Source organism: Solanum pennellii, chromosome 4 (genome assembly GCF_001406875.1).
Source record: "Solanum pennellii chromosome 4, SPENNV200".
Lineage (NCBI taxonomy): Eukaryota > Viridiplantae > Streptophyta > Magnoliopsida > Solanales > Solanaceae > Solanum > Solanum pennellii.
Window position 1 is genome coordinate 56,159,129 of NC_028640.1, and position 12,468 is coordinate 56,171,596.

Here is a 12,468-nt window from a genome sequence, read left to right on the forward strand (position 1 = left end):
CCCGCCCCCACCCCTAAAAATATATAAGTCAAATTTTAAACACCTCCCCAACCCCATGAAAAAAATATTAAAAAATTCAACTTCAAAAATTATTTTTCACTATAGTACAAAATAAAAGATATTTCTCAAAAACATATTTCACTCAAAAATCATACACTAAATTATTTTTTTGGAAAATATTTTGTACTCACCAAAGAAACATGAAAAAATAAATAAAATCTCTACTTGTTTTCCAGGCAAACATTTTCTAAGAACATTTTCCATGAAAACATTTTCCTTCATACCAAGCACACCCTTAGAGTAAGTTTCTTTTGCTATAAGTCACTATCTTCAAAGAGATGATAAACATTTTTCTATGTTGTATTCGTGCAACAAAAACAACTCTAAAAATGAGATAATCGTGAACCTAGATATAACATTTTTCAAAGGTAATTTTTTTTGGCCAAGAAATTTCACCTAAGAAAACATACTTTAAAAGAAATTTCCTTTATCCATATATAATTAAGAATAAAAGTGATTGTACCTTTATTTATAAAGAATATTTATACTAGTAGTTTTCTGATTCTGTAAATTGTGTTGATACGTATTTGTTAAATTCATTAATAAACTATGATATTTGAAAGAAATTCCATATAGGAAAGAATGGTTGTCCTTAAGAAGGAAGCTTTTTTGGAATTTTTGTATTATAAATTCATGCGACAATAACAACTTTAAAAGTGAGTTAGTTCTTACATTATTCAGAGGCAATAGTTTTTGCCATGAAATTTCGTAAAAGAAAGGATATTTTATAATAAGTCTCCTTGAACAATATATAATTAATGATAGGAGAGGTGGTACCTGTATTTCTAAAGAGATCATATGCAGTAAAGCAAGAAAACATGTCATTGTTGCTGAAATTCCAACTAAATTTAATATTCCTCCAGTAGCATTTCCAATAGCATTCCATAAACCTTCTCTTACCTATATGAAAACATATTGTACAATTATAATTTAATTCTTTTTATTTCAGCTTAACATAGATTACCAACAACTTTTTCTATCCCATGTCACCATAAAAGGATAACACATATCAGGTCAACCGAAAGGCTACACTTATGTAGAATTCGTTCGTTAGGAGGCTTAAAAAATATTTTCATAAAATATAGCAAAGCTTGATATAAATTAATTCACATAATCCTACCACTTGGATTGTATAGATTTGTGTTACAGATACACAAGATGGAAAAGCTATCTAGGTGGATCCACTAAGCTAAAGTCATATGTGGGCACATGCTGAATGATCAAGGATTTTGTTACTAGAAACATGGACTTGCTAGACGTGGAGGTTACCATTTCATGAGATAACACATATTTTAGGAATTCGGACATACTAACGTGAGGAAACCCATGTGGGAGACGGACTTACTAAACGTGAGACCTCCATCTCCTTTGCATGTCCTTTGGGTGATAAGGAATTATTCCCTTTAGTAATCATCTTATTTCATCATAAAATTTAACATTAATCTTTTAAAGACCCTATGTAAATATCCTATCATATTAGCTCATAGGTCATCATAAGTGATAACAATCCACACTTTAGACACAACTTCACAAGAGAGTACACAAGTGAGTACACTTTGCACTTAACACTTTATTATAATCTTGAGAAACTACTTTCAATCATATAAATTTGTATCGTCACATACATATATTGTTGATGTGTAAATTAATGTCATAGGGTTAAGGACGAGGAATAACTAGAATCAACATCTCAACCACACATTAGACGTAGAAGCATTACTGTCTAAGTAACTCATAGTTCACAATTGAATCCAAGAAGAATCAATCAACATACCTTCTTTCCCTCTTCAAGAACCTTCATACTTCAATTCCCAAGAATACATAACAATTACATAAACAAGGTAAATTCAAGAAGCAACTACATAATTAACAACAATGTAGTCAATCTACCTGTTCATCATCTTCACAACTTACCCTAATAAATAATGGTTTTTCTAAAATTGGGGAAAGACATGGGTCTAGAAAAATTCATAGGAAATAATCAATTAACCATCAATATTTACTTAAATAACACCAGTTCATCCTAATTCATCACAATGACCAACCCTGGACAAGAATGAGAAAAGGAGTAAATACTCAAAATGGCAAGGTTAAAGAGTATCACTCCTCCAATGGTGCACTTGATAAAAAAATAGCAGGAAGCACTCTAAATTTTTGTGGTTGGGATGATCTAGACAATCATGGGATGGAAGGACAGCAGGAAAAGCCCCTTAATAAGAGTCAGGCTAAACCAAAACAATTGAATGATGGTAAATTGAGCAAGAGAATCGGAAGGAGAGGAACTCTATTTGTACTAAGACAACTACTTATTGTTTTCCCGTTCTTGGGATCCTGGACCAAGCTATTTTAAATTTGTAATGAATTTGGGGAGTTGAAACCCTTTGTAGAGCCAAACACCCTACTGTTTGGCAGCAAGCAATCTTTTATTTAAGCCTTGTTGTTTTTCTCAAAGCTAGACTTGGAACCCAAATCATATAGATGTAAAGATTAAATATAGTTTAGATGAGCTGGTGTTAATTCTTATTCAGTTTGAGCTCGCTCTTGTCCTAAAATAATGGAAAACAAAAGGAATCGCGATAGACCTTGATTTCTTTGTTTTACTTTTTTTTTTTTGAAGGATTTTTGTTTCATTTATTTTAGCATTCCGGAAATGACATGTATGAAGATATCTAAATAGCGTTAACCAATACATGAATTGAATTTTCATTTTGGATTGAAGTTAACAAGTGACAAAGGTAATTTAGTGCTTAATTATGATAGTCAGTCATTGGTATTCTGGTTAGAGATGTGATAATTAAAGAGAGAGTTACATTTGACTCATTGACATACTTTGAATAACTAATAACTGTCATATAATAATTTTTCACATTTTTGTTCTACTGAAAATTGTCATATTTGAATTTCAATATCATTAATTACTAAGTAAATATTCCGCGCTTTGTCTTGTGGCAAACAACCTTAATTAGCTTACATGTTATTTAATATGTTATGTTGTTTATGATAAATCTTAATTTTAAATGTGTATGTAATACCACATATCTTTTTACAACTCTCGGGCATCCATTTTCGATAATTTTTTTGTGCATAACATTTTAAATATTTTTTGGGGGTTCTGTGTCCTCGTCTGCGTGGAGGATGGATAATCCATTTGTTGTTGTTACTCAAGCTATGAAATATATAATTGACGATGGGTGAATAAATGTTATGGAAGATACAGTCCCACCCGATGAAAAGTATATCCTTGGCTCTTCTTGATTGTCATAGCGTAACATGATGCTTCATGGACATTTTCTTTTTCAGTTCACAGCCTCATAAGCAGTGAAGTATTAGAAGTCAAGTTGAACTTTATAAGGCATCATATCTAAATAGAGCCGTCAAAAGTGGGGTTGGGCTTAAAATTTTTGGCCAATTTATAAATGATGCTTTTTAGACCGCCCAATTTGGCCCGTTGGCCTCATAGACCCAACCCGCAAACCTCTGAGGCCAGCCCGTGGGCTATTAATTTTTTAAAATATTTATATATATTTTTTTAATAGTGTTTTATTTGTAAAGATTTTATGAATAAATATTTCGAAAAATAAAAAATCAAGTCTTTTGCAATATCATCTTACATAGTGAATTGTAAATGAAGATGAACTTCTTGAGGAAATAATATCACATGTTGATTCAAATGTGATTGATGGTGAAAGTATAAGCGGAGTTGTAAAACATAATTAATTAGTCATACAGTATTTAGAAATTTAGATTTGTTAAGTATTTAGATTGCCTTGCGTTGCTGGAGATCTTTTAAACCAGCTTGTTTTTTGTGGGAGAAATGATGGAATGATCAAAATTTATCCGCTAAATCTTACGTTGGCTATTATGTATTTTTGTAAGTATTCATTTAAGTGTGTGATTCATAAATGTATTTTTGTAAGTATTCAATAAAGTGTGTGATTGATAAAGGAGTTTTTGTATGAATTGATGTCGTCTTCATAGACATCAACATTAGATACTCTTTCTAAGAGTGTAATATTGTTCATTTTTTAGTTGAAGGGCCAACCGGTCCCAACCCGTGGCCCGCTTAGGCTCGGTTGGGCCCCTATTTTATTGGACCTTTATTTAAAAGGGCCAGCCAGCCCCAACCATTTATCACTCTAGCCTGTTATGGTTGGGCTGGGTTGGGTTGGGCCAGTCCATTTTGACACCTCTAGGCATAATGCATAACTTCTAAGGCCGTAGGGGGAATTTTGAGTAATTAATTACATTGATCCTTAATTTGGGTTAAGAGAGGAACTGGAATATACATAATGCAAAAACAGGAATGACATGAACGTATTCTAAGTATACATAGTGTTACAAGCATCAGCACATACAAACAAAGGATGTTTTTAAAATTGAAGCGTCAATCGTGCAACTCTATACGTTTTTTTTTTGTGTATTGAACAAAACAATGAAGGGGTACAAAATACAATTTTGACCATCATTTTTATGTGGTTATTATAATTTTAGATTCCTGGTAAAGTTTGATAAAGTAGGAGAATTAGATAGCGTGTATGGATTCGAGGCAACAACACACTCAACTTCTAAGGAAGTATAGAACTGTTGAAATTAATTGTACATGTAAAAATACATGTATTAAAGTTTGTTTAATAGAGGAATTACATTAAACAAAGCTGAACATAATGCAACACCATGGAGTACATGTTGTTTTACTTTAACAAGATATTCACAAAGTTCAAAGCCTTCAGCCCTATTGTTTCACAACAACAATTATGGCTTCCAATGTTAATTAAAAGTATGAGTTTTGAGTTGTTTGATGTTGCGGTAGTTTGTATGAAGGGAAGCAAGAGATGGCAAAAGTAACAATCAAGGCAAGCAACAAAAAGGAAAAACAATATTGTTAAAGGTATGTTGGGATCGAAGAACTTGAAAACTTACTTGGAGGGGTGGAATATGCAAAAAGTGAGAGTGTTTTATAAAAGCTTCAGCAGGAAAATTATTGAATTGGAAAGAGCAAGACTTATTTTATAAAGGAAATAGTATCATGTAAGAGTAGTGATACGACATTTTTTATTCATGTTAACAACACATATTGAACGAGCAATAAGAAGATAGTAGAGGTCAAAGTAAATCGTAATGAGTTTGTTTCATGGTAAAATAGTAAAGAAAAGTGTATGCAAGTTTGAATGCAGGTTACCTGGATGATCCTTAGTGAATGTGTCTGGTCAGTGGAGGATCGTTGGTAAATTCTTTTTTTCATGAATCTTGTTCCTCAAATAGAAGCCCGGATTGGTGAATTCCAGTTTTTACACGACTCTCCATCCTTATCGTAATCATCATCTTAATCTCCCAGTGTATCGACTGTAATTGGGTCAAAAATTCAAAAGGTGAGGTTTCGTTGAAGGATAGTTATAAACGACATTAAAAGTAGTAATACAAAAGGCGGTTTGTTCTTGAAGGTTATTATATACGGTAGAGATATATACCCATTATTGATTTTATTATTCTAGAATTAAGTTCATTTGTAACATGTCTTCTATATCCGTTGGTGGAACATGCGTTTAAGGGAAGGAAAAGTGGAAATCGTGAGATTTTGAAGAAATTGGGATATTTAGTAGGAATTTAAGTGGGATATGTGTATGACTTCAAAAAAAGGAAACCAAAATGCTCGATAGCAATAGTATAGATTGATATAGTGAAACACCTGGAGAGTCTGGAGGAATTTCAAGTCGTGCGTTAAATGTCTTTAAGTTTAGGGTAAGAAAATTCATTAGGACATGAAGTCATGGGAACGCGACGTGTTGCACATCTTAAACAACAAGGCACAAAAACTGAGAATTTGATGTTCGAAATTGTACGTGACTTTTCCAGAAGATGTACGATGTGTAAAAGGAAATAATAAGGCGTTTGTTGACACCGTTTCCGTTTTGTGTTCTGATGCAAACGGGTGGTGTTATTTATGAGCAAATATAGATCGGGTAAATAGGACAATTTTTGCATAGTTTATTGGCTGTTTGCACAATCTGTTCTATGTTTGAGACACTTTAATGGAGGTTGGTGAGTGAGATGCAGCGCTAATTCACCTTTAACTGGTAATTGGGGATTAAGGCGCAGGGTGTGAGGTTGAGACTGTAAATAAACAATGTAAGTCTTTATTTAAAAAGTGTAGGTTAAGAGCACAATGCTTGGGATGCGAAAAATTGTTAGATGTTGGGGTTGTGATAAATGTGTTGAAGGCGACATGGCAGAACTAAAACAATTGTTAGAAGTAATGGGAGGTTATGCGCAGGAAGGAAGAGTTACAACTAGTGAAGGTGAAAAGTATACGACAGAATGTAGGGGACGACTATTTGGGGGAATAAATTTTTTAAAGTGAATTCTTGCTTGTGGTGACATCACGTCACCGGGATGAGGTTGCCGTATCCCTACTTTTTACTAATTTACAAAAATTTCACAAAACAAAAGTCATCCGCATACATAAGTTTCGTTACAATACATTAGGTGTGATACATCGCGATATTTGGTAGTTGCATTTAATAAGGAAACTAAACATAACATTTATTTTGATTTTCATAATTCAAATTTCCTTCATCTCCAGCAAGTCTATATTGTTGTCCAAATAGTGAAAAATTCAAATTACTCGGCAAAATTGGTTGATACCATATAAATGTATTTATTTTGTTGAGATATTGAAGAATTTGAGTAAGCGAGGTGAGTCATGAACGTTACTACAACACCCCAACCTATCCCTGAGACACAGACATGGGACCTAGGACCACAAGTTATCCAATGCTAAGCCTGCTGCCATGATCATGTGCATACTAAAGATAGTAAACTGATGCTGAAGCTAAATCGTGTTTGAAATGAAAATATAGGGAATACCTATATGCTAAAATTGATATACATGAATACTGATGAGTTTAATACAAAGAAAATATTAACTCAATACTAAGTTGAAACTATGTATGTCTTAAAATATCCTCTAAACTAACTACAAATGATTGGAAAGGACCCAACTAAGTCTAGGCAAAAGTTAAACTAAAGGACTAAATACTGAAAAGAAAGTCATCACTATTGTCCTTGGAGAATGAGGAATCACCACTAAATCTGCTTAACTGGAGATTGGGATCGATCTAAGCGTGACCGGGATGGTGAGATCTAACCATGAAGTTCTCTTGAAGTTCTAAAAACCCTAGGTGTAACCATGATATGGGTATCAAGATTTGACTGACAACTAGCGACCTAATGGGTGAAAGGTACCCAAAAGTGAAATTCCACATACCTGGTGATGAAATTCATTGACAAACATTTAGTTTTTGAGGTTGGAACTGCTGGAACCTGGTTGCGTTCTTGAACTAGGGTTCTTGACCTCTATCTCCTTTCATGCTTCTAATTTTCTAAAAAGTTTTAATTTATGATTTTGACTATGGTAAGTTTTAGTTATGTTTATAGGATTAAAATGAGTAAAATCTAATGATTTAGGGTCAAAACGATGTATCCTATGGTTTAAATGAAGTCGGAAAAGACAAAAATACCCCTGAGTTAATTGTTGTTGTACCAAATGACAACCTGGACTTATGGGCCGTCGTTCAATCGATGATCTGTAGTTTGGGTCCATAGGTTGGGTTTGTTCGACAGGACTTTACTAATATTGTATATCTTTTTACTCGGAGGTCTGATTTTAGCAAACTCGGTGGCTATGGGAAACTAATTCAATTAACTATCATTTCATAGGTCATTGGACACTTAATTTGTTTTGTGCTAAAAGTTATGATCAATTGAAGTTGATCCAACTACATTTTCCCCCTAACTCTACTCTAATTTTCACCTATGGTCATACCTATGATCCGTAATTCTATGTAGGGACCGTACTGGTTAATCGGGGTTCTTGTCAAAGACAGGGAAAATGGTGTCTTGATCGACAGACTCAGACTACGACCATAGGTAAATTTTTTAGCCTGAGTTTTTTTGGGCTTTAGCTTCAAACGACGGCTGCACAATAAGGGCCTTAGATCATACTGCGATTCGTCGATGGTAACCGTCAGTTGCACCTGCAGATATCTAAAAAAGATGATTTCTTGTTTGTTTTAGATACTGGGTGTTACATTATCTCCCCCTTGGGAACATTCGTCCTCGAATGAAGACTAAAATAGCTGAAATAGAGGGAGAGAGATGCAATCCCTATTACTAAACAATGAGAACTGAGTTTCTGACTATATATGAGTTTTGAGAACATGCAAATACTCTAAAAATGCAAGTACAAACTGAGGGAACATGATTCTAAGACTGAATTCACGCACGAATGACACAAAAATTGAAGAGGAAATATTACCTCAAGCTGGAGTAGAATGGGAAGGAAAGAGGTGAAGATACTTGGCTTTCATGGCTGCTTCTGTTTCACAAGTAATCTTGACTGAAGCGACTTCTTTGTTGTCAACCATCTAATTTGACGATCAAGAATCTCAAATTGCACATTCTCATAAGAATGACTATCTTTCAGTGCCATACTCTCTAATGGCACCACAGAAGCTTGACCACCCACACACTTCTTGAAGAGCGAGATGTGGAATATTACATGCATTGCTTCTAAGTTTGCTGGTAACTCTATCTCATATGCCACCTTTCCAATCCTTTTCATGATATAATGAGGGCCTATATATTTAGGACTGAGTTTTCCTTTCGTGCCAAATATAATCACTCCTTTCATAGGTGTCACTCTTAGGAAAACTCAATCATCAACATGGAACTCTAGTTCCCTTCTCCTTACACCTGCGTAAGATTTCAGACGACTTTGGGCTGTATTAAGTCTCTGTATAATGAGTTGAACTTTCTCCATATCATAAAGGACTGAATCTGGACCTATCAAAGCTACTTCACCTACTTCAAACCACCCAATAAGAGATCTACATACACCCCCATACAGAGCCTCATAAGGGGCCATATGAATCATGGTATAACAACTAGTGTTGTAGGAAAACTCAATCATAGGGAGGTAATCATCCCAACTACCCTTGAAATCTATCACACAAGCTCTCAACAAATCTTATAGGGTATAAATTGTACACTCTGCCTGTCCATCCGTCTACACATGAAATGTTGTGCTAAGGCTAACTTGAGTACCAAGACCCTTCTAAAATGACTTCCTGAAATAAGAGGTAACTGAGGACCTCTTTTTTAGATGATAGACAAAGGAACCCCATGCAACTTCACAATTTCATTATTGTAAAGCTTGGCATAGTCCACTGCCAAATCTATAGTCTTGACCGTCAAAAAGCGAGAAGACTTTGTCATCATATATATTGTCACCCAAATGGAGTCATGTTGTCTGCGAGTACGTGCTAACCCTGCGATGAAATCCATATTGATAACTTCCCACTTCTAAGTAGGAATGTCGATCTCTTGAGTCATACCTCCTATTTTCTAATGTTCTATCTTGACTTGTTGGCAATTGGGGCACTTACTCCCCTCTTCATGCCATTCCACCAATAGACTTCCCACAGATCGCGGTATATCTTAGTGGAACCTTGATTTATAGAAATATATAGAGTTATGGGCTTCTACAAGGATAGCTTTCTCAACTCACCCACATCAGGAACACACAATCTACCCTTGTAGCGAAATACACCATCTCTCTCTTGGGAAAAAATCTCCACTCTCTGATCGTGGACTGCACCCGTAAGATCAAGCAAGATTGGATCACTGTCTTGTTTTTCATTAACCTCTACTACCAAAGAAGATTCTGCCCCATTCTGAAATATTTCACCATTGACTGATATGCTCATAAGGCGAACTCCTAAGAGACCAAGCCTGTGAGCATCCTTCAGTAGATCCTTTTTTTCTTTCTCAACATAGGCTACACTACCCATAGATAATATACTAAGAGTATCTGCTACTAATTTTGCCTTACCCGAATTATAATACACACTTATATCATAATCCTTAAGGAACTCAAGCCATCTCCTCTGACGAAGATTCAACTCTTTATGGGTGAACACAAACCGAAGGCTCTTATGATCAATGAACACATCTACATGAACATCATGAAAGTAGTGTCTCCATATCTTGAGTGCAAACACCACTACTTCAAGATCGAGGTCAAGGGTTTTATAGTTTTTCTCATGAATCTTAAGTTGTCTAGAGGCATAAGTTATAAACTTATCTCGCTGCATCAACAGACAACCTAGGAAAACTCTGGATGCATCACAATAGATCACATAACTATCTGAACCCTCTAATAGAGTCAAGACACAAACTTTAGTGAATCTAGTTTTCAATTCTGCAAAGCTTTTCTCACAATCATCTAAGCATTAAAACTTTACCATGTTCTAAGTTAACCTAGTCAATGGTGAGGCTATGGATGAGTATCCTTCCACGAACCTTCTGTAATAACCTGCTAGACAAAAGAAACTTCTCATATCTGTAGCAAAGGTTGGTTTGGGCCATTGTTTCACTTCTTCTATCTTCTCTGAATCCAATCTGATCCCCTCGCTAGATATAATGTGATCAGTAAAAGCAACGGATTACAACCCGAACTCACACTTGCTAAACTTAGTGAATAACATGCGATCCTTGAGAGTCTATAGAACAATTCTAATGACTCACATGTTTTTCCTCATTCCTAGAATAAATGAGGATATAATAAATAAAGACGATGACGAACAAGTCCAAGTACTATTTGAACACTTAGTTCAGAAAATCCATGAAAGTTTCAAGAGCATTGGTTAGTCCAAATGACATAACAAAAATTCATAATGACCATACCGTGTTCTAAAGGCTGTTTTCAGAATGTCACTGTTTCTAACTCTACGCGGATGATAACTTGATCTGAGGTATATCTTTGAGAAGTTACTAGCACCCTGAATTTGGTCAAATAAATCATCAATCCTGGGGATGGAATGCTTATTCTTGAATGTGACCTTTTTCAACAGTCTATAGTCAATGCACATTCTTAAAGAACCATTTTTCTTCTTTACGAGTAACACTAGTGCACCCCAATGTGAAATACTAGGTATATTGAGACCCTTAGGTAGAATGTCTTTTAGATGCTCTTAAATTCCTTAAGTTCTGCTGGAGCCATTCTGTAAAAAGTTATCTGGAAAGATATCAATTCCGAAGTCGATTTTCTCTTACGGGAGGGACTTTGGGAAGATCTTCTTGAAACACTTCTGGAAACTCATAGACTACAGGAATTGACTCAAGAGTTGGGGTTTCAGAGCGACAATCTTTAACCCGAACTAGATGATAGCGATAACCCTTAAAGATCATTTTTCTAGACTTAAAGTAAGAAATGAATCGACCATAGGGGCTAAGATTCTAAACTTCCATTCTAAGATTTGTTCGTCTGGAAACTGAATACGAACAATCCTAGTTCTACAATCGACTGAGGCATAATGGGAATGTAACTGATCGATGCCAAGAATTACATCAAAGTCTACCATTTCTAACTCTACAAGATCTGTTGAGATGACTTTCTGAGAGACTGTGATAGGATAATTTATGTATACTTTTCTAGCTATGAGAAAGGTTCTAAAAGATTTTGGGACTAACATTGCATTGGAATGCTATGTAAGGAGTTACCTATGAAAGAGTAGACCCTTGATCTAAGAACACATAAACATCAAGGTCAAAGACTTGTAACTTACTAGTAACTACATCAAGAGAACCTTCCTGATCCTGGCGATCCTGAAGAGCATACGACATGTTCTTGCGCTGACCAACACATGTACTAGATGAGTTACCCTACTGAGTCGGGCGACTTGCTGGTGCTGATAATGTTGTAGACTAAGCTCTATCATTATCACCTCCTTGGCCCTGTCTAGAACGACAATCCCTCAACCTTTGATTAGACTAACCGCACCCAAAACTTCCTTCTTTTCTTGCGAAACACTCGCCCACGTGGTTCTTACCATACTTAGAGCAAGTTGGGTAAGTCTTGGTGCCTGAAACACTTCCCTATGACTTAGAAACTGGTGCCCTAGCCTTCTTGCCATACTTGTTCTTGGAGTATGAAACACTAGCTAACGAAGGCGTTGGGGCTGAAAAATTCTGCTAACTCCTAGAGCGATTTCCACCATCCAATTATTGCTGAGAATAGTCATAGATCCCAAATTTCCTAGCCTTCTTATTCTCCTTGGCCTGTTCCCTAAGCATATCACCTTCAACCTTCTAAGCATGAGTCATAAGCCTAGAGATGTTCATATCTCCCAGTAACATGTGAATAGTATACTTGCAGAGTTGGTTAAACTTCATCCCATACTATTTTACTGTCACGTTTCCCTGCCTTAAGATCATGAAAACACGAGTCTTTGATTCTCTCAACTCCATTGGGAAAGACTTGTCCAGAAAGGTCTCATTAAAGAAATCCCAAGTAATAGGAATTGCTTCCGTACCCCTATTTTCCTTCCCTTGAGTGTACCAAATATGAGT